This window comes from Pteropus vampyrus, unplaced genomic scaffold (assembly GCF_000151845.1).
Source record: "Pteropus vampyrus isolate Shadow unplaced genomic scaffold, Pvam_2.0 Scaffold4, whole genome shotgun sequence".
Lineage (NCBI taxonomy): Eukaryota > Metazoa > Chordata > Mammalia > Chiroptera > Pteropodidae > Pteropus > Pteropus vampyrus.
In genome coordinates, this window is record NW_011888785.1 from 10842785 (window position 1) to 10863911 (window position 21127).

Sequence of the window (21127 nt, forward strand, 5' to 3'; positions counted from 1 at the left end):
TCATTAGGAACACCAATCAGCTTTCTAGAGGAAAAAAGATCTTAAAGAATTCAAGTTTTGAAAATATTTGACCATTTTTAAACAGCAAAGCTGCATGAGGTTAAAATCATACTGCACAAGAGTAAATAATCAGTTTTTCCAAAGAAACATTTGTTGAAATACTGATACTTGTTAGAAAGAACTGTTTTACAGTTGACCCTTGAACAACAGTAGGATTAGGTTAGGGGCGCTGACCCCGTGCAGTCAAATGTATATAACTTCTGACTCCCCAAAACTAAACTACTGTTATCCCTTGATATCCCCAAAAACTGATTCCAAGTCCCCCGTGAAACACAAAATCCATGGATGCTCAAGTCCCTTATATAAAATAGGGTAGAATGTGCATACAGTCAGTCCTCCGTATCCATGGATTCTCAATGCCAAATTGCAGATGCAAAACCCAGGAATATGAAGGGCCAACTATATATTTATTGAAAAAATGTGCATATAGTAGAACTGTGCAGTTCAGACTCATGTTGTTCAAGAGTCAACTGTATTTTGTTGCACACTACATGAAAAGGGCAGGTTCTAGGAATGGGAAAAAAAAATGCCAAATTTCACCCAAAGTTACAGCAAGTTACTGACAATATGGTGAATTTTACAGAGACCAGGCAAGGTAAAGACAGTAAGATATAAACTGACTGCGTGACTAAACCTCAAATTACTGCCAACGCTGCAGTTTATTACTAAGTATTTATATGGTCCCATCTGTGAGGTGTCAAATTAAAAATTTGATATTTTAATAAACTATGCCAATTTCCTGATTAAAAAATACATTAACGTAAGCTACTTAAGGAATACTTATGTAACAATTAAGCAAAATCTGAAATACTTTATTTTAATTTTTTTTAATTTTTTTATTATGGTGACATTAGTTAATGAAATCCATTAAGTTTCAGGTGTACGATTTAGCAGTAAGGCATATATATATATGTTGCATTGTGTGAAATACTTTATTTTAAAAGTTTATAACTAGTTCAGATATTGTGCCTGAATAATGGTGCCAAGAAGTAAAACTAATGTCTTACCATTTTTCCTAAAATTTCTTCCTCTTCTTTCAGGAATCCAAACAGGATTTCATTGCCTATGTGCTTTCTACTTTTTATTTCTTTCTCCCATTATCTATCTCACCTGGCAAATCTATCTTACATGGGAACATTGACCTTAAAGCCAGTGGCTCAACCTACTCCAGCTACCACCTAATTCCAAATGCAGCCATGTCAAAGTAGCTGCACATGGCAGATGTAAAAAAAATGCTGGTACTTTAGTGTCCAGGGTAAAGAGTGCCATTTTTGAACAACATCACCATCCCAGAGAGGATAAAAGATTGAGGGTTCTGGCCAGTAGAAAATATGAAAGTGGAGAAAAAAAATAAAGAAATGCCTACATGTGTCATTGTTAGCCACAGCCCTTAATGCAAAAAAGGACAAATTATTAGTAAAGCTAAAGCAATAATATTTTCTGATGCATAGCATTTAGTTACATAACCATAAAAAATAGCATATTTGATTACAAGGACAAATAAAGTTCAGTTATATTCATTGCTTGAAGATGTTATATATTCGTACTATTGTGCAATACTTTGATATCAATGCGACAACCTAGTGTCAATTGACCTTGAACAACAGAACATCAAATATCATCAGGTCCTGCTTGAACTAGTGGTTAGCATCAAATACTACCCTGAGGTATCCAACTCAAATAGAGATGATTTAAATTTTATAACTAGATGAATACAGCGACGATATACTTTTTGGCACTACAGGCATAGAGAGAAAAGGTTTCTGTTTTGTTTGTTGCATTTTCAAGTTCTGTGAATCAGATACCATACTAGAAAAATTTCATAAAGCATAGCAAATTCTTCCAATGCCTAAACTAGACTTTGGTCATATGTTAAATATCTTTAAGAAACTGGATTCTTTCAATAGCTAGCTACTCTTTAATATTCTATAGACTCTTTTATCAATTCAAAATCATTATAATCCTAATATGTATCAAAATGACATTTTTCTATTAGCTTGGCTTTAGTATTCATTTTCTCAACTGATAACATGAAAAACTTGATTATGTTGTTGCTTTGTTTTAAGATAGTTTTATTAACACTGCATTTTCCATTATATAATAATGACTATTTATTGAAGACAGTGTACACAAGTACCAGATTAAAACCTTTGACATGTATTATCTCATTTAATCTTTACAACTATCTGATAAATTAGGCATCATTATTCCATTTCATAAATAGGGAAACTGAGACATAAAGATGGTCAAGTGATTTGCCCAAAGCCTAACAGCTAATCAATTCTTTGCAAATCACATTTGAACTTAGGTCTACTGAGCTCCAGAAGCCAAGCCCCTGGCCACTACGATGGGCTGTCTCTCACTGGGTTCTCCTACCTTAATTCACCAGACTACTTTGCAGTAAATGACCTGATCCAATTAACCAAAGGAATTACTCAGCCTAGCCCCCTACCAAGTATGAATCACCATTCAGCAAGGAAAACCTACATTAAATCCCAAGGTGAGTTCTTTAACTCAAATCTACAGATACCTATTGAGAGCATGCAAAAGAGATGAGAGGCAAAGCCAAGAAAATAGACTTCATTTCAAAAAGAAAATATTCAGGATTACTTAAAAAGAAGCAAATGTGCCAACCTTATATTATGGTTTTTCCACATTTTATCTTAAAATGTGGCTAATAAAAAAGCATGATACCTGCCCACATTCCACACTCCTTAAGTTACTACATATACAAAGATAATACATCAAGCTTCAAGGACATCAATTCGGCTAGCAAATGCTTATAGCTAAACAAAACCAAAATAATCACTTTCTGATAGATAGAAATATAAGTGCAATTAAAACTTTATTAATCTCAATGTATACATTAAAAAAACAGTACAGTCACTGGTGTGTCACCAAAATAAATAAATAACACTGCCATAAGAAATGAATCAAATAATACTGAGTATTTCCTATAGATTTGTGTTTCACCTATATCGTGGTGGTAATTTGTTTTCACCAGGTTTTTGATCCTACAACATGACATTATTTGCTCTAGAGATTAAATCCATAATGACTAAAACAAAACAAAATCCAAATTTAAGAACTGGTGGTGGGCTTGGACAGAAACCTCAGCCTTCTGCTAGAGAGAAAGAGAAGCTGCTGGTAAGTAGGCATCCATTCTGTCCCCAGCACTAGGCTGCATATTTCACGTTATTGGATCTAAACATCCGAGCAGCCCTACTGAGACCATGTCATCATCCTCCTTGCACAACAGAGGAAACTGAAGCCCAGAGAGGTCAATTAAGTCACCAAAGTCCCAGCTGGCAAGTAGCAGAGCTAAGATTCAGATCCAGATGTCCAACTCACTTAGACAATGGGGTTTTCCTCTAAATGAACATATAATAATCATATATTTTTTGTAAGTTTAACTCCTTTCTCTCTAGAAGACTATAGGATTTTTAAAATGTAACTTTAAAGAAGCTGGTGGTCAGTTGTGCGGTCCCTCACAGAGCGAGGCAGCTACTGTAGCTAGAGAAGCAGCAAGGTCTGTGGGGAATCCAGAGGTTCAGTGACCTCTGGCCACCTTGGTCGGTTTCAGTTTGTTTCCTACCGTGAGGGAGTGGAAAGTGGCCAGCTCTGCAGTCGCCCATGGCAGCCAGGCTCCAGCCATCCTGGACCTGGACATACTGGTAGAGAATGACATCTACCTTTTGAATTGTGGAAAAGCTCTATTGACACAGCGAATCCCATCTCAATACACTGAGAAATGAGTCTATTGCTTCATATTTTGCCATCATTCTATATGAAGACATTAACAAAGGATCTTAGAATTCAAAGAGAGAGAGAACTCTTTCTTATAGAAAAGAATAAGATTTTTGGAAGAAATATTTATAGGAACTCCATTAAAAAAATGTTTTGTAAAATGAAAACAAGTAAAGAAGGGCTATCATGCACATCAGAAGGCCTACATCAATAAGATAATTTGAAGAGCACACCGGAATAAAATGAATAAAGACAACTGAATCTTTGAAAGGACTGCATGAACTGATGCAATTAAATAAGCAGAGCTCCTCCAACTAAGGGCAGAGGTAAAAACTCAGTAGGTGAAGAGGCATTTAAATCCTCTTTTATCACCTCGTTTTATAAAAGGAGGTGGAAAAATAGAGCTGGGCCCTAAAGATCCATAATTTAGCACAAAAAATGGAACTTAAGAAGAAGAAACGTAGTGATCCCAAAACTGAGATGCAAAAATCTGAAAGGTTCAGTCTCAGGAAGTTTATCTCACCAGCAGACATCTCCAAAGACCAAACTTTTCAAGTCATAATATATAACATTCATACTGGGAACTGAGGTAAGAAGCAACTAATTTATATCTGGGACTTAAGTGCAGCTTGAACTAAGTACTAAGTACACTGAAAACCCCAATTGCAATCAAGGAAGCCTTCACCCCACGAGAATGTTGAAGTCATTGGGAAGAACAGCACAAAAATCCATTTGATGCATCTTACTGCAGTGATCAAAAGATAACTCTCTCTCACCAAACGGAAAAGCTCTTATAATAAATACCACAGCTTCCCCTTTACCAGGAGATACTAAGATTTTATCAAAGAAAGCAATTCTCCAATCATGGACAAATGAGAGAGCCATTCCTAATGATGGCACTAACTTCCAGGAACATAATTACTATTGCAAAAATTCTGTGGGAGATAATTCATGGGTGTGTCGGAGTTCTCCTAAATATGAGCTAGGCAGCCTTTGGAGAAACTAAGAGTAAAACTTTTGGATCAACATAATTAAAATTGCCTTTATAGGAATTAATATCTGGAGATGAGACAAGGATGTGGGATCCACAGTGTTTCTCCAGGAAATGTGTATAACAAACTGCAAGTGGACTGGGAGTAAAAGTATGCAGAAGTCTTCAGTATGTATACACACATGCACACGTACACAATATATTTGCATATGTTACCTTTAAAAATCACCTTTATGTTATACTCTCGGCATCAAATCTGATACCTTGATGGGATATTGCTAGCTATAATATTTGTGTCCTCGAGAGTAGTATGCTATCAATCACCCAATGTCAACTTTTCTCGTTGACTGACCTTGCAACAATAGTTATTTAAGGCCTGATCACTCTTCATGGACAAATTATTGTCCATTAAATAGTAATTTATTTGATGTGTTCCTGGAAATTTTTTTACATCTTTGGTTTTATGACATCCAAATGTTCCATGATAGTGATAGAAACTACTAAAATAACACCACCCTATCCACAATATATTCATTAAGAACATTTTTAGGAGTACATGTAAAACATTACATATTTACTATACAATTAAAATGGAATGAAAATGCTTTTGAGTATCAGCCTTACATCTTAGATATTTCCTAAACATTGGGAGATTGCAAAGCATTTTTATTTAATGCATTTGGGATTAAAAACATTGCTTTATAAATGAAAAAATTAAGTTAGATGGCATTAACTTGGCTTCGAAGACTAAAACATATATCATAAGGTAGTAATGCAAATTAATGAAAATAATAGATAACTATTTCATTTTAAAGGAGAGAATGGAAAACAAGCAAGATCATAAAAGCCTTTTAGGCTAGGCATTTAGTTTCAGCATGGTGTAATGAAGGGCTTCATTTTACCTTTATTCTTCATGATCTTGAATATTTATGATGAAACTTAAAATGCATAGTAACACACATACTTTCTCATAAAGTAGAGAAAAATAACTTTAATTTACTTAGGTGAAAGCTGAATAAGAAGAGAAATTTAACCATGGAAAGTAAAAGCACTAAAATATAGTTTAATTAAGTAGAGCAGATAATTTCAAAAGCGTAAGCTTCCTACATTCATGAACTTCTTAAGGGTTATTTAGTTATTGTTTAAAATCTTAAAAATAATAAATATGTTAACTACAACCTCAAGATACAGGAACCAGAGAATTTCTGGAAACGGAGAGAAGATTCGCCACTACATTAGGGTAAATCTAACAGTTTAATTTTGCCTAGCATTCCCGAAATCACATTACTGTGGACTCAGCTCTGAGACTCTATGAGCTGAAAGGCTACAAAACTAGGACAATTATAGAACTGAGATGATCCTGCAAAATGAATGTTCTAATGTAAGCTTATAGCCCTACAGTAACTTTATAACAACTTTGATAATAATAATGTAGATCAAAAGTTTTTTTAAAAGGTGGGGAAGAACAGCTCTATACTTTGGAATTAAAGCATACATTGTTAATTCTTAACTATAACAAAAAAAAATGAAAATGGCAATTACAATCCTTTGAAAATGCAAGGAAATTAAAAGTCCATGATTATCTAAAAGAATCAGAAATTATACTCATATTTTCTTCTCTAAAAAGAGATATTCATATTACATATGACAGAAATCTATAATTTTATCAACAAATAGAAATGTCTTGGTGTGTGGTATCAAGAGTCGAGACAGTTCCAAGCTGATACAAATGGAGCATGTTAAGCATATAAAAGGCATAAGCATAAACAACTCGCGTGTTACTAAATATTTAAAGAAAGGTTCAGTGACAGAGTTGAAAAGTTAGGAGGTATTTTAGCAGAATATCTAACTTCAATTGACATGACTGACTAGTAGTAAAAACTGTCTGGGATTAATTCTGCACAATATCTGGCAACCTACCAGCCTGTGTAGGTATAATTACCACATATTGCTAATATTTTCTGTGTACCATCCATTTCTTATGATCATATTAATTTCAAAATATGAGTAATGTCTAACAAGGGAACTACAATTTCAACTTAGGAATATGAAGTTAATATTGGTTTGCTTTGTTTTCTAGGATGACAAATGTCATCGCTGGGTGAAAGACATTCACGCTAAACCAGTAAATAAAATCAACAAAGGAAATGTCATCAGGGAAGCACCAAAATGTTGTTCTCCAGTACAAACCTGTAGCCTAGTGGTACCTTCAACTATACACCAAGACCACTGATGTCTTTCCAAGGTTTAACTTGGCATTCGGCTAGCTACCCAGAGATTCTGAGCTTCTTGCTAGATGAAGGACAAACACACCAACTGGATATGGTGTGCTACTTGATGCTGTTTTAAAAAACAATGCGAGATTACAAGACTCTTTGTCTACAAAAATGCCTGACATTTCTGGCTTAAGACCTTTTGGGTCTAATAAATAACACCATTTCTTATGACAAAAGTTTCTTTCATTGATGGATTTATTAAATAAATAAGTAGTTCATCAGTTTACAGAATGTGTTATTTCACACAATTTAATATGAAAGAACTAGCAGGTGGTACTATTAAGAACCATCAGTAGTAGGAATTGTTTCATAGATGCCCAACTTAATCTATGTCTGGAACACTGCCATCCTTTATATAAAGTTTTTCCATATAACACATTCAAAGCTTTAGTGCCCATCTACTCAGGGTGTTTATGAAATCCTTGTGCAACTTTAAACTTGACCTATCCCACTGAACTATATTTTATGGAACTCTGTTAAAACTGCTGTGTATTCATCCAGACCACATTCTTTAAAGGAACTTAGAGCCAGAATCATGAATGCAATTTATGAAATCACTCAGCAGCAGCTGGAGAATGTTTTCAATGAGGTGGAAAATCAGACTGAAAGTTGGATCACCAAAAAATGGTGATTATGTTGAAGTCTATAAATTTAAACGGCAATGTTAAAGTCTTATTCACACTGATTTAAGTCATTTTAATTTTTTTCTGTCACAAAAGAACAAAGATTAAGGTTTAAAGTTAACATGGAAATTTTAAAAGCACCCAAAATGGCTATACTGACATATATTTCTATCAGAAATTTTATTATTTTTCCCATGTTAGGCTGATAACAACTCATTAGAAAACATTTTACAATATCTTAAAAAGGCTAACATGTATTTTAGAGATCACTGATTCTCCAATTGACTTAAACATATATGTTTTAAATATAACTATTTATAAAGATGCATATTCATAAGAGAAAAATCAGTAGGAGAGAGAAATTGGTTAACATGTTAAAACAGAACATGGTTAGATACAATGTAGTATCCTGGATTTGCTCCAAGAATAGAAAAAGGACATTAGTGGAAAAACTGGTAAAATACAGATAAAGTCTGTGGTTTAATTAATAGTATTATACTAACACTAATTTCTTAGTTCTGACAAATCTGCCATGGCTGTGTAAGATGTGAAGGAAGAATATAAAAAACAAACTAACAAACAAACAAAAAACCACTCTATAATATCTTTACAATTTTTCTGTAAATCTAAAATTATCCCAAAATAAAAAGTTTATTATTTTTTTAATGTAATGAGACTACTAGTGGTTTCTCTACCCTTTGCTCTTCTCACTGATTGTGACAAATTTTATTCTCCAGAATTAGCCATATCACCTCCCATCACACATGTTCTTTAGCAACATTTCTCCATTCAGAGCTGGTACTTCTCTATATCCTTGAATGTGGGAACATCTTGATGCTACTTTGACCAATGAAACACGGTGGACGCGATGCTGTATCAGCTGAGGGTGTAATGTAACTCTTATGTGGCCTGGCAGCTTCTACTTCCTGTTTCTCTGATTGCTGACTCAGAATACGGCCACCATTTTACGAGAAACCCAAGCAAACGGAGGGGCTACGTAGAGATATTCTTTTTCACAGCCTTAGCTTGAGCCAGCATGAACTGGCAGTCATGTGAGTAAGATACTCTGAACATCGAGCCCAGTAAAATTTTGTAATGACAACACAAGATTATAACCACACAAAAGATCTCAACCAAGAACTGCCCAGCTAAAGCCAGTTAACTCACAGAAATATGAGATAATAATAAATTATTGTTTTATGCCTGTAAGTTTGTGTAGTTTGTTACACAGCAAAAGATAGGACACCAGTAATCAACGAAAAGGAAGCTACTGGCCAGGTGTATTCATGGAAGTGTTTAAAATAGAAGGTCTGGAAAATAGATCTGAAAAAAATAAAAATATTGTTTCCCCTTTTACTCTACTATTCTGCCTACCTTTTCCCCTTCACAGAATTTACTGACTAAAGCAATTAAGGACAATAAGCAAATTTCTGGAAAAAACACACAACTGGAATTTCATGGGAAAATCAACATTTTTACGTTTACCAAGAGTCAAACATGTTGATTCACAAATGCTCAGCCAATAAATATTTTCTTAAAAGAGACATGAATTACTCATTGCATTTGCCTACTAAATAATATTTAAGTGAATCTCAATGGCTAGAGCAAGTTATCCAAGCAGTAGGTATAAGAATATTTCTCTCGAATTGATTATATAACACAAAATAATAATAGCTAATATTTATCTCAGATATTCCTCTTACTTTCTCTATTTTACAGATAAGTAAAATGAAGCTTAGCAACAGTAAGCAGCTTGCCTAAGGTCTCCAGGTCAGTGAGGGTACAAGCCAAGCTTCAAATCCAGTTAGGGTACAAGCCAAGCTCCAAATGCAGTGTGTGTACACAGTTCCACTTCCTTGCACAACGCTTCTCCTGATTACAGGATTTTTCTTTAAGGCTTCTTTCATACATTTTAATAGACCATAAAAAACATTCTGTAACACTAATCAAATTAGCATATTTCAAATTTGGTCTAACATTACATTTCAGAGGAGATTTATATTCTTTAAAAAAATTTTATGAAAAGTCTCTTTTATTGGGGCAGTGCTATAGACTAAATGTTTGTGTCCCTCCCAAATTCCTATGTTAAAACCCTAGACCCTAAAGTGATGGTGTTTGGACATGGGGCCTTGGGAGGTGATAGGATCATAAGCGCAGAGCCCTCATGTATGAGATTACTGCCTTTATAAAAGAGATCCCAGAGAGAGCCCTCACTCTTTCCACCATGTGAGGACACAGCTAGAAGACGATCAGCGGCAAACCAGGAAGTGGGCTCTTGCCAGACACCGAACCTGATAGCACCTTGATCATGAACTTCCTAGCTTCCAGCACCATGAGAAATATATTTTTGTTGTTCATAAGCCACCTAGTTTATGCTAATTTTGTTATAGCGCCCAAATGGACTAAGACATATAAATAAATAGGCAATTTAGCAAAGAATCTTTTGGGTTAATTACAATGAGAACATTATATACCTATGAGTCTTTGACATAATTAATACTTTTTTTTTTCAGGCGAGGTAACCCTTAGTTGACTTCACAGATTGCAAGGACCTTGGCAGCTTACAACTCCTTATTTTTTTATTTTTTACGCCTACAGCACCTGATCTTCCATCCAAGTACTAACCAGGCCCGACCCTGCTTAGCTTCCGAGATCAGAAGGGATTGGGCTTGTTCAGGCTGGCATGGCTGTAGACGACATAATTAATATTCTAAAATGTAAAATGACTCTTGATTTTACCTCTAAAAATATCTCTAGAAGCTGTTTTTCCCATTTCACCTTCAGGGCTGCTACTATGGTCCAGGATGTCATCACTGTTTGTATTCACCATTGCAGATGGCTCCTAAATGTCTTTGTATCTCGAACCTGTTTCCTCTACAGACCATGCCCCAGAATGCTACCATAGTTTTATCCTTAAAACATATATTTGATCACTTTCTTCCACTCAGAAGAAAAAACTTGCAAAGTATTTGAAAACCAAAGTTCAAAAATTTTAGCATAATATGCAAGGCCCCACTCCAGTCCCAGCCATTTTTCAGGCATCACTTCTCAAATACATTCATCAAATATTATTTGCTTTGAAAATGATCGTCTTTCAATATACTGTTTAATATTGCTTAAACTTGGTTTGTTTTATTTCACTGTTTTCTTTCTAAGAGAAAATGTATACTTATCAGGATATGCCTACTTTTTAAGCCTAACCATTCAGATCAGCTAGCTCAGATCAGGAGTGGAGGAGGAGAAAGACATTCAGTGTACTTCTGAAGGGGTCAAATATTAAAATGTAGGCAATTTATTTTTTCTCTAAAAAAAGAACGAACTAGGCAAGTATATAGATGAAATTAAAAGTAAGTAGGTCTAAAGACCATCTGCTTAAAGTGAGAGCTAGCAATAAGCTGAAAAAGAAGGGAACATGTCCATCAGCCTCTGCGGGCATGTTAGTTAACACAGTGGTTCTCAGCCTTGGCTGCACATTAGAATCACCTGGGGAGTGTCTAAAAGTCCCTGCGAAATACGCTCCAGCCCAATTACATCAGAATCTCTAGGGGTAGAACCAAGGCACTGGTATTTTTTAGAAAACCCCCAGGTGATTTCAGTGTGCAGTCTAAATTGACATCCACTCTGCTGAGACAGAGCTGATAACAAAGGACTGAGGAAGAGAGGTGACAGCTCAGATGACCAGAACGCAACCGTGTATTATAGTGCCCATAAACATAATTCAGATTTTCTCTAGGAATGCTCAGTAGCCTGGAAGCAGGAGCACAAAAGGGAAAGGTTGGGTTTATCCAGAGTTGTAAACTGGCAGAGATCAAAATAATTGAGAGACATGATCTCACAACACTGCAATGATTAACTACAAACTCCAGACCGGATAAGAAGTCAGGAAGCAGTGAGAGACTGAACAAATAACAGTTGTCAATGAATTAGCTGAACAGGCATGAGTAGTGGCATGAAAGAGACAACTTGATATCTGAGAATACGATTTCTGGATTGAAGATTTAAAGTTTCAGAGGAGGCACCATTCATATCATCTAGAGCAAGGCCACAGCAGAAAACTGCTAGAGTAGGAAAGGCAAAAAGTCATTGGCAGAGTCTTTGGAGAACAAGGGGTTGAGGTTAGAGTGTTAGCTAGAGCATCATCATGGATTTTAGAATTGCCCAGGCTGACTATTGGAGCTGGGAAGGGGAAAAAGCCACGTCAAAGGGCCCTATGAAGTCTGGGGGCACATTCTCTGCAGCAATTAGAGGATGAAGCTCAGAAGATGGTGTCATTAATGAAGTGGAAAAGAAAAGAACAAAAGTGTCAGGGTGGCAGCAGGAGAATGACAACCCTGATCACAGAAGTCCCAAGTGTGTGAAAAATGAGCAGCATCCATCTGAGAGGGCTGAATCCTCTCGACTAAAGGAAGAAAATAGAAGAGCATCTTTTCAAATCCATATTTGTTCCTTGTCACCCTCACCCATAGCTTAATGCTCATCTATGGCTTCCAAGTCTCTTGAGATAAAGACATTGCCAGGGCCCACATTGTCTAACATGATCTGCGGCTGCCTCATTCACCAGCCTCATCAAGTTCCACACTCCCTCTTGGCTCTCTGCCCATCAGCCTAAGGGTATTTTTCCAATTCACCAAAATGCTATGTGCGCCCCCACCAAGGGGACAATATGATTCACTGTTCCATCAGTCTGGAACTCTCTTACCTCCCTCCCCTCTCCATTCAGTTAACTCTTAAAGATGTTTCCACTCTCAATTTGAATGTTACTTAGGAAAGATTCCTCAAACTTCCACATCTGGTCACCTGCTTTCATATCAATGCTATAATTTTACACTCATTTGGGTGATGACATAATTAATGTCTTTCTCTCCAACTGGACTTTCACTTCCATGAAGCCACAGACCGTATCATTCACAATCGCCACCTATTCCCAATGCCTAGCAAAGTGACTGGCATATGGTGGGCCCACTATAAATGCTGTTGAATTAATAAATGAATGAATAAATGAACACAGTGAAAACGTTGATGGAATCTTGGTACTATTTTTAGAGTAGCAAGAAATACTATTTCTTGAGTGCTTCCTATATGCCAGATATGGCTACTCATTTAATCCATGCATCAATCTCTAAGATAGGTTTTATCATCCTAATTTTATAAATAAGGATATTTATAATCAAAGAGATTAAATGACTTGCCTATTGTCTTCTAGCGGAGGAATACCAGAACAAAGATTTTCTCACGTAGAAGTAATTCTATGTAGAAGTATCCACAGGGGTACTTACAGTCAAAGCCAAATTATTCCTCAAAAAAAGCAATTCTAGATGTGCACACATATCTGAACATGTATCAGTGCTATGGGCTTCAAGCTGGAGCTCTTCACCATGACATTTTATTACAATATAATGGAGGTCCCAAGAGTTGGAAACTGGGTCAGTGGAAGAGAATTAAGTTTGGATGGGGAGCTCAGTAAAATCGTGAAGAGGACAATATCCAAAATCCTCATGGGCAGTCATGAAAGGTCGGAGAGAGGAAGCAGTATGAAAAGTTAATTCATTGACTCTGCAGAGACCTTCCCTGAGGTAGAAGGGAATTTTCATTCTAATAGGAGATTATGAAGGTGAGTAGCTCCTACTAATAACAAAAGTCTCTACAATAGCCCTTAGGTCAAAACTCAGACATCACCATTTAGTCCTTAAACAAATACATGAGCTTCTTTTTAAGGAAAAACTAGATTCTACTGGCAGGAACCCCTATGGCTTGTACGCATGCAGAGGTAGAGAGGCTTCATTTGGTAACAGTTCTAAACCAGCTCCTTGACACCGCAAACAGAATTCCGACTTGACCAGAATGGCAGATTCAAAGCATAAAAAAAGGTCAATACGCATACAGAATATGTAAGAAAAGAAACTTCAACATTTTTCTTCTATCTAGTCTTGGTCAAAAATCCAAATAAGAGGAGACATTCACATGCTGTATTAGTTTCCTAGGACTGCCATATAAATATACCACAAACATAGGGATTAAAATAACAGAGCTTTATTCTCTCACAAATCTGGAGGCTAGAAGTCTCAAATAAGGTGTCAGCAAGACCATGCTCTTTCTGAAGTCTCCAGGGAAGGACCCTTTCTTTCTCGCCTCCTCCTAGCTTCTAGTGGTTCTGGCAATACTTGGTGTTCTTTGGCTTGTGGCAGCATCACTCCATTCTCTGCCTGCTTCATCACGTGGCCTTCTCCTCCATGTGTGTGTATTTGTGTCCAAATTTCCATCTTCTTATGAGGACACCAGTCATTGGATGAGGGCACACTCTAAAGAGTATGGCCTCATCTTAACTTGATTATATCTGCAAAGACTCTATATTTCCAAATAAGGTCATATTCACAGGTACTGGGGGTTAAGTCTTAAACATATCTTTTTGGGGGACACAGGTCAACCCATAATACGTGCTAACTACTGATTCCTCCAGGTAGTCTAAATATTACATTTCTATAAATTCAGAATACTGGAAATTAGCATACCTGGACTCAATTCACTTCACTGAAGGCTTTTAGTTCTACAGTAAAATGCCCCCTTTTTATATTAAAAAGTTAAATAAAATATATATGAAAATATATTTGCTTCTTTTTAAAAAATTAATATATTGGCTTCTACAAAATCACAATTGAACACAGTAATTGTGTTTTTTAAGAGAGCCTTTAAATAATTACCATGAGAAAAGTTTATTTTTCCTAATGGCAATAAAATTTTTTTTTAATATAAATTAGGAAGATTAGCAGTCTATATTACAGTAGTATACTTATACTGAATAGTCTATACTATAATACTATAGTAGTCTGGGTTAGTGTTTCTGAAATTTTAGTATGTGTCAATATCATTGGGAGGGCTAAATAGGGAGATGATTAAAATCACAGGTGCCTGGGATCCACTCCAAACCTACAAAACCAGAATTGATGGGGACGAGGCCCCGGCATGTGCTCCTCCAACAAGCATCCAAAATGATTCTGATGTACACTAGGTTTGAGTATCACCAAGTAAGGTTCTTTACATCCCTGTTCCCCTTTCATTCTCAGGAGTATATAATTCGCAAGTTCTATTTTAATTGCCTTGTGGCGTTCATGTCCTTTATTGCAAGCTATATCATTTTTTATATTTAAGATTAACAAACAATTTCTAAGCATTCTATTCCTAAACTATACATTCGAAATAATACTTATGACTATATTTTAGGTCCTATCACACTTTTTTTTTCCCAAAGATGGCATACATTCTTAAACAGATGGCTTTATTCATCCTCACCATATCCCTCTCTGCTATACTGGAAGAAAAAACTATTATTTCTTTCAAAGATGAAAAATAAAGGCTCAAATCCAAGTCAAACTGAGTACTTATTAAACACCTTTAATGTTCAGGACACTGTTCAATATCACCTCATCAGGACAGGTTATATAGCTAGGGAGGTGCATATCTGAATATGGAAAGGTTAGTGTACCACTGAAACACTTCCCAGCCCACTGATCTCCTGTTTGTAAAGAATTAAAAAGTCTGGGCGTTTAATTATTTTAATTGATCAGTATAAGTAGGCATAAACAATTCCGAATAAGAGCTCCAAGTTCAAGTTCTTTCTTCTTTCTACATTATTTTTCTCATCTTCAATTAACATGTAAAAATTAAAACCTTCAAAATTTAAGGTTATATGGTACTATAAAGTCCTACAGTCACTAAGGTGAAAAAAAATATACTAGTTGCCATGGCCTTCTATAGTTGAAACTATCTAAAAAAACACATAGTCAGTTTGAAGTCTTTCAAGGGGTTGAAGTGAAACCCCTTGTGAGACTCAACTGTTGACTGTGGTTAGAATACATTCAAGAGTATAATCAGATTGCATCATCACCATCACCTGCTCAGAGGCGAGCTGAAGAAACATGTGCTCCTGGGGCTGAAGCTGGCTTATTGTACTGCACTCTCATGTGGGCTTGCCAGAGAGATTAGTCACCATTTCGCAGCTGGTTTCAAATTCAGTTGCTGCAATACAAGTGCAGATGCAATGGCTTACCCTAATTATACTGCTCCAGTTTAAGCTTTCCATTTGTAGCATACTATATACTGGATCGAATTCAAGACTCTGAAAATTGGTTGCAAATAGTTGAGAATTCAAAATCACACATTTGTGACCCTCCCCTACAGCTTGCTAATCACATTTCATCACTGTATCTTTTGGATCTTCTGAATCCACCCCAAATATGTTTTTTAGCTAAGCTACCACTGAATCTTGTTAACAAAAAGGCAGGAAAGACTGTTCTTAAATATATTTTTTAAATAAAACAAAAGTTATGTCATCTCCAAAGATATATATGTATAAATATATAATATATATATATAAGATACATATAAATATATATGAGATATATATATTTGAAAATTTCCCATTTTCTCTCTTCCTGGAATTAACATACTAGGAAATTCTAAGGAAAGTTATAATAATCAGCAGTTTCTAAACTTGACTGAAGATCAAAACCACCTGGGAGGCTTTAAAAAAAAATAAAACATAGACTTCCCTAGCTTCACCTTACACTTAATATGTCATAATTGAAAGAAGTTTCTTTTAAAATTAATCTGAAAATTAAAATAAAATAATGCTGGTTCTGCTTCTGACAGTCATAAAGAAAGAAAACAGGTTTCTGCCTATCTCAGGCAGTCTTTTTACTGCCTGTTACTGTCCATATTTAATAAATGCCTTGTGTCAAGAATGATATTTATACAAAAAGATGCGGTAAGTCAGAAGAACTTTTAAAGAAGGAAATAAAATCCTAGCATCATCAGGGCCACAGAGGCTAATCAGAAAAAAAGGTTCCAAGAGGATATTTTTGGATGTGAACAATGAAGAGGAGTAAAATACGTATTTCAAAAGTCTTAATTTTTTAAGCTTCTGTTTCAATTTCTTGGAGGCATAGAGTTTTTCCTTCAAAATAACTTTTCACTAAAATAACTTTAAAGTATGATTTTGAAGGTATACATTTTAAAATTTAGATTATACATTTCTACTCTCATTTCTTAATAGTCATTCACTTCACACAGATGCTGGGAATACTCTGATAAACAACAGACAACCCATGCCTTCATAACACATCATGAATGACATCATGAAAAATTAAAAATATTAAAATAGTTCTATGATTAACATGTAGTATAACAAATTCACATCAGCATATTTCAAAATGCCCCTGGGGATAAAGATAACATTCAAGTTATAGTGAACACATTATTTGGAAAAATCACTCAGTTCTGCAATATTTTTCCTTCCTAAATGAATGATGCCAGTTTTACTTTATTATCTAATCTAAAATTTATAATTTGTTTATTCTACAAAAATATGAAATTAAACATTCTGCTATAGCAAGCTCTTCAGCACTCTGCTCAAATAATGAATCACTGTGTCAATTCTAAAAATTGGATTTTCCTAACATCTAAAAGCTGCACAACTATAACAGATAGATAGTATTTTCAGTTACTCTGCTTAATATTCTAAAATAACTGTTAAACATCAAGTTAATTAATAGGCAACTCTCCAAAAAGGCTTTCATATAACAGAAATGTTAATCTGACAATTATCTATGGCCAGCTATAAACTTAAGCATACATAGCAGTGGTAAGATTTAAGCAAAATCTTGACTGAAATTTCAACCTCACTCTCTCATCCAGACCACAGTTCCTGAACTATACGGTTACAAATTAATTTCTTTGTTATTTAACATTTACTTTATTTGTTTAAAATACAAGTGGTTTTACAGACACTCCATTTTATCGATGCCCTAAAGTGGAAAAAGATAGATAAATGAAATACAGTAGAGGAATTATTTAATAAAAATCCAGTTTAACAGGAAATCATTTATTCAATAAATAACTTACACATTTTAATTTAAAACAAATAAATTATATCCACTTAATAAACCGAATAAACTGAACATATTTAGAAGAAATATAATTTTCCCCGGCATTGTTCCTTACCATATTATAATATTACTGAATGCTAATTCAAGCTGTTATTCAATACAACATAAAACTATTTCTAGGGCATCTGCAACTATGACATGAGTAATTTCTGGCTCTGGGTTGCTCTTATCTATTCCTCCTCTTCATATTTAGATCCATCCTTTTCTGTCACAACCTATATGGTTTCTATATTACCCATAATTTTATTTAAAAAACTGTGACTATTAGCTTACCGTACATTATTCTTACTAATTGACACGTCTTCAATTTGTCTGAGATAATTGAAAATACATATACAACAAGAACAACAAACTATATTCTTTAGTATCTCCTTGTAATTCAAGATATTCTTAACTCAGTTTTTACCAAAGTTTACTAAATGCTTAAGTGGAAATTTTGCTTTATGCTATCACTACACTATTTTTTTAATGTTTGATGTTATACTGCTATTTCTGTCATACCTTTTCCCAAATTAAAACTCAAAACTCTTTTTATATCTCCTCTAAACACCCCAAAATCTTCTGACTCAAAGTTCAGAGCAAGAACATCACATTCAATGGTAAAACTCTGGCTTTTAGTTTACTTTCTCTAAGGTCCTCAGAGCAGGGAGCACAGTCGTTTCAGGTAAGTTTATTTTCAAGTGTTCCTATCCTGAAGGTACATATTAATGGGGAAAAATCCTATAAATAATTTAGAGTCCATCTGGTAAAAAACCAGAACATGTATAATGTATATTTTTTCTAAAGTTCTAGGATTTGTGGATTTGCCTATAACAAAAACCTGCAGTTTGTTAGTTCTAGTTGCACAATTGCCTAAGGCAACTGAAATTCCATCTTTTTTTTCTTTATTTTTTTACCTTATTTTCTTACTCTATTGCATCATACTCTGCTTCTCTATGTCATCATTTTGGATAACTGTCTCAACTGTTTCAACTACATGGTATAAGTGACTGTAAAAAAAGTGTCATCAATAAGACAGCATAAGAGATAAAGATAATATCTAGTCTAAGATCTGTCACTGTAACTACACTGTCACTGTAATTATCTCCAGCTGGTGACAAAACAACATTTTGGGCCCAGGCCTTTATCTGCAGTAGAGCCACCTGATTATTGTTCTGAGACTTTCTTACATAAACTCAAAATATAAAATTGTATGTAATCTCCAAAAGTTTTTAAGCAGATGAAAATTTAAAGACAGCTGCAAATCAGTCTGATGCAGATTCTTAGATTTTTTTCATAGAAATAATAACTCCTTTTTAATACTCATATATTTTAAATTAAATTGTGCAATCACAGTTAACAAGTATACACATTTATGAGCAAAGAGTTTGACACTTGTGCAGAACACCATTCCTCTGGAGGAGCAGAAGCCTGCCCGCTCACATATGCTGCCAACATTCAGGGCTACATAGAAAAGTTGGAAAATATCGATCAATCTGTAAAACCACTTAAGTAGAGGTCAGTGAAGATGTCCCTTGTACACTTCTGAGAAAAAAAATAGGACCCCTCTTTTCCAAAGTAATGGATAAAAGAGGCACGGAAAAGGAAGCAAAGGTATTTGGAGGATATTAAGAAAAGATAAATATTCTCCAAATCTTTGTCAAGGACCAACCCTATACTTTCAATTCTTACTTCAGAGATATACTATCATCATTATATTTTTCTAATAAAGATTTCCAAAGAAATTTGATTGGTGTATATGTAATTGAATAAGAAGTCAATCACGCAAGTTTTACATCTAATTTTTTCTTAGTGAAACAACTCATTTTTCAAATAAAATATACAAATGTTTTTCCACCTTGATACCGATAATATTGTATTTTCATTAATAATGAAGTCTGACAATCTGAACTCTAGTAATCAAAACTAAAATAGCTAATGCTGACCATCCACAAAGCTATAAGCCACAAAGGAGAACCTGAAAATGCTAATATAAACAGGCAAAAATTTTACTTAATTGGATTACTAGGTTTTTTTTAACCAAAAGAAAAAAAAAAGCTTCATCTAATGTATTATTTCAATGAACCAATAATAAAGATGGAAAGAATTTCAACAACAAAGTTAAGAATTCCTAAATGGAATTTCTAAAAGCAGCAGTTACAAAACAGACATGTTTAACTTGAGTTTTAATGATTCCAAAAGGACTTAAGTAGCCAACTCACAACAGTATAGCCTGTTTCAAAGACAAAATGAAATCAGATATGTCACTGTGCTCTGAAGTCTTTAAAGAACTGAGTAAATATTAAGTATTGCTATTAGTTAATACAAGTTAATTAATTTTAATGACTTTTTAAAGATCTCAAAATTTGTAATTCCAGGATTTTCTGAAATTTTAAACAATTAATGATAACTTTCTGAAAGTAGTTCTAAGTAGTATTTTAATAAATGTGGGTTCAGTAGAATATTGTTTTGTACGATCCTCCATGAAAAAAAAGGAGTTTTAAGGCAATCTGAGAAATGTTGAATACTATAAACTCAAATCAGATATCTTCAAGACACAGTCATATGTTAAAGACTGAAAAGTTCTTGGAAAATATCTTTAAACATTTTGAGCCAAGCATTTTCCAAGTTTAATTTAAACATGATTCACCTTGTTTACCAAATATTAACATCCAAAAAAACCCTAGTAAATGTTAATGCTTCCAATTTAACTCAAATATTACAAAATCTTCTCTTATTCTCTCCTAATATGAAATATTTTAGATCAATTTTGTTTTTTTTTTTACCTACTACCTTTTATCTTTTACATGGTATACAACATGCTTTCACAACTAATTGTAGGTAAAACTATTAAGGTACATGGTAAACAAGAAGCAATAAAGTCATCCAGAAAACAATGAAATGAATACAGGAAGAAAATAATGAAGTGTATGAAAGAAGTAAAAATTAAATGTCAAAATTAATAGCATTCATAATAAAACAACAGGTTTTTTTTACAAAAACAATAAATATTTGAGATGTCACATGCATGTCAACAGAAAGTTATGAAATTGAGGCAAAACAATACAGAGTTACACTGTCTTGTTTTAAAAAATAATAATGATTCTAAAGAACAAGTGTTGTCGAGGATGTGGAGAAAAGAAAACCCTTATGTATAGTTGGTGGGACTGCAAATTGGTGCAGTCACTATGGAAAATAGTTTGGAGATTACTCAAAAAAATGAAAACAAAATTACCATATGAATCAACAATTCTACTTCTGGGTATTTATCCAAAGAAATCCAAAACACTAATTCGAAAAGATATATGCACCCCTACTTTCAGTACAGTGTTATTTACAATAGCCAAGGTATAGAAACAACCTAAGTGCCTATCAATAGATGACTGGATAAAGAAGGTGAGCCACATAAATATAATGGAATATTACTCGGTCAGAAAAAAGAATAAAATCTTACCATTTGCGACAACATGAATGGACCTATAGAGTGTTATAGTAAGTGAAATAACTCAG

The 21127-nt window shown here is 34.4% G+C and overlaps 1 protein-coding gene and 1 long non-coding RNA gene across 5 annotated transcripts in view; one reads left to right on the forward strand and one right to left on the reverse strand.

Moving 5' to 3' along the window:
* LOC111742462 overlaps nucleotides 1-7222 on the forward strand; it is a 37565-nt gene extending 30343 nt beyond the window's left edge. The window contains exon 3 of the long non-coding RNA XR_002781337.1: nucleotides 6879-7222. This is a non-coding gene — a long non-coding RNA (uncharacterized LOC111742462). The remainder of the gene's footprint in view (nucleotides 1-6878) is intronic.
* Nucleotides 1-21127, reverse strand: part of UMAD1 (UBAP1-MVB12-associated (UMA) domain containing 1) — a 190564-nt gene that overhangs the window by 114671 nt on the left and 54766 nt on the right. The window lies entirely within an intron of this gene.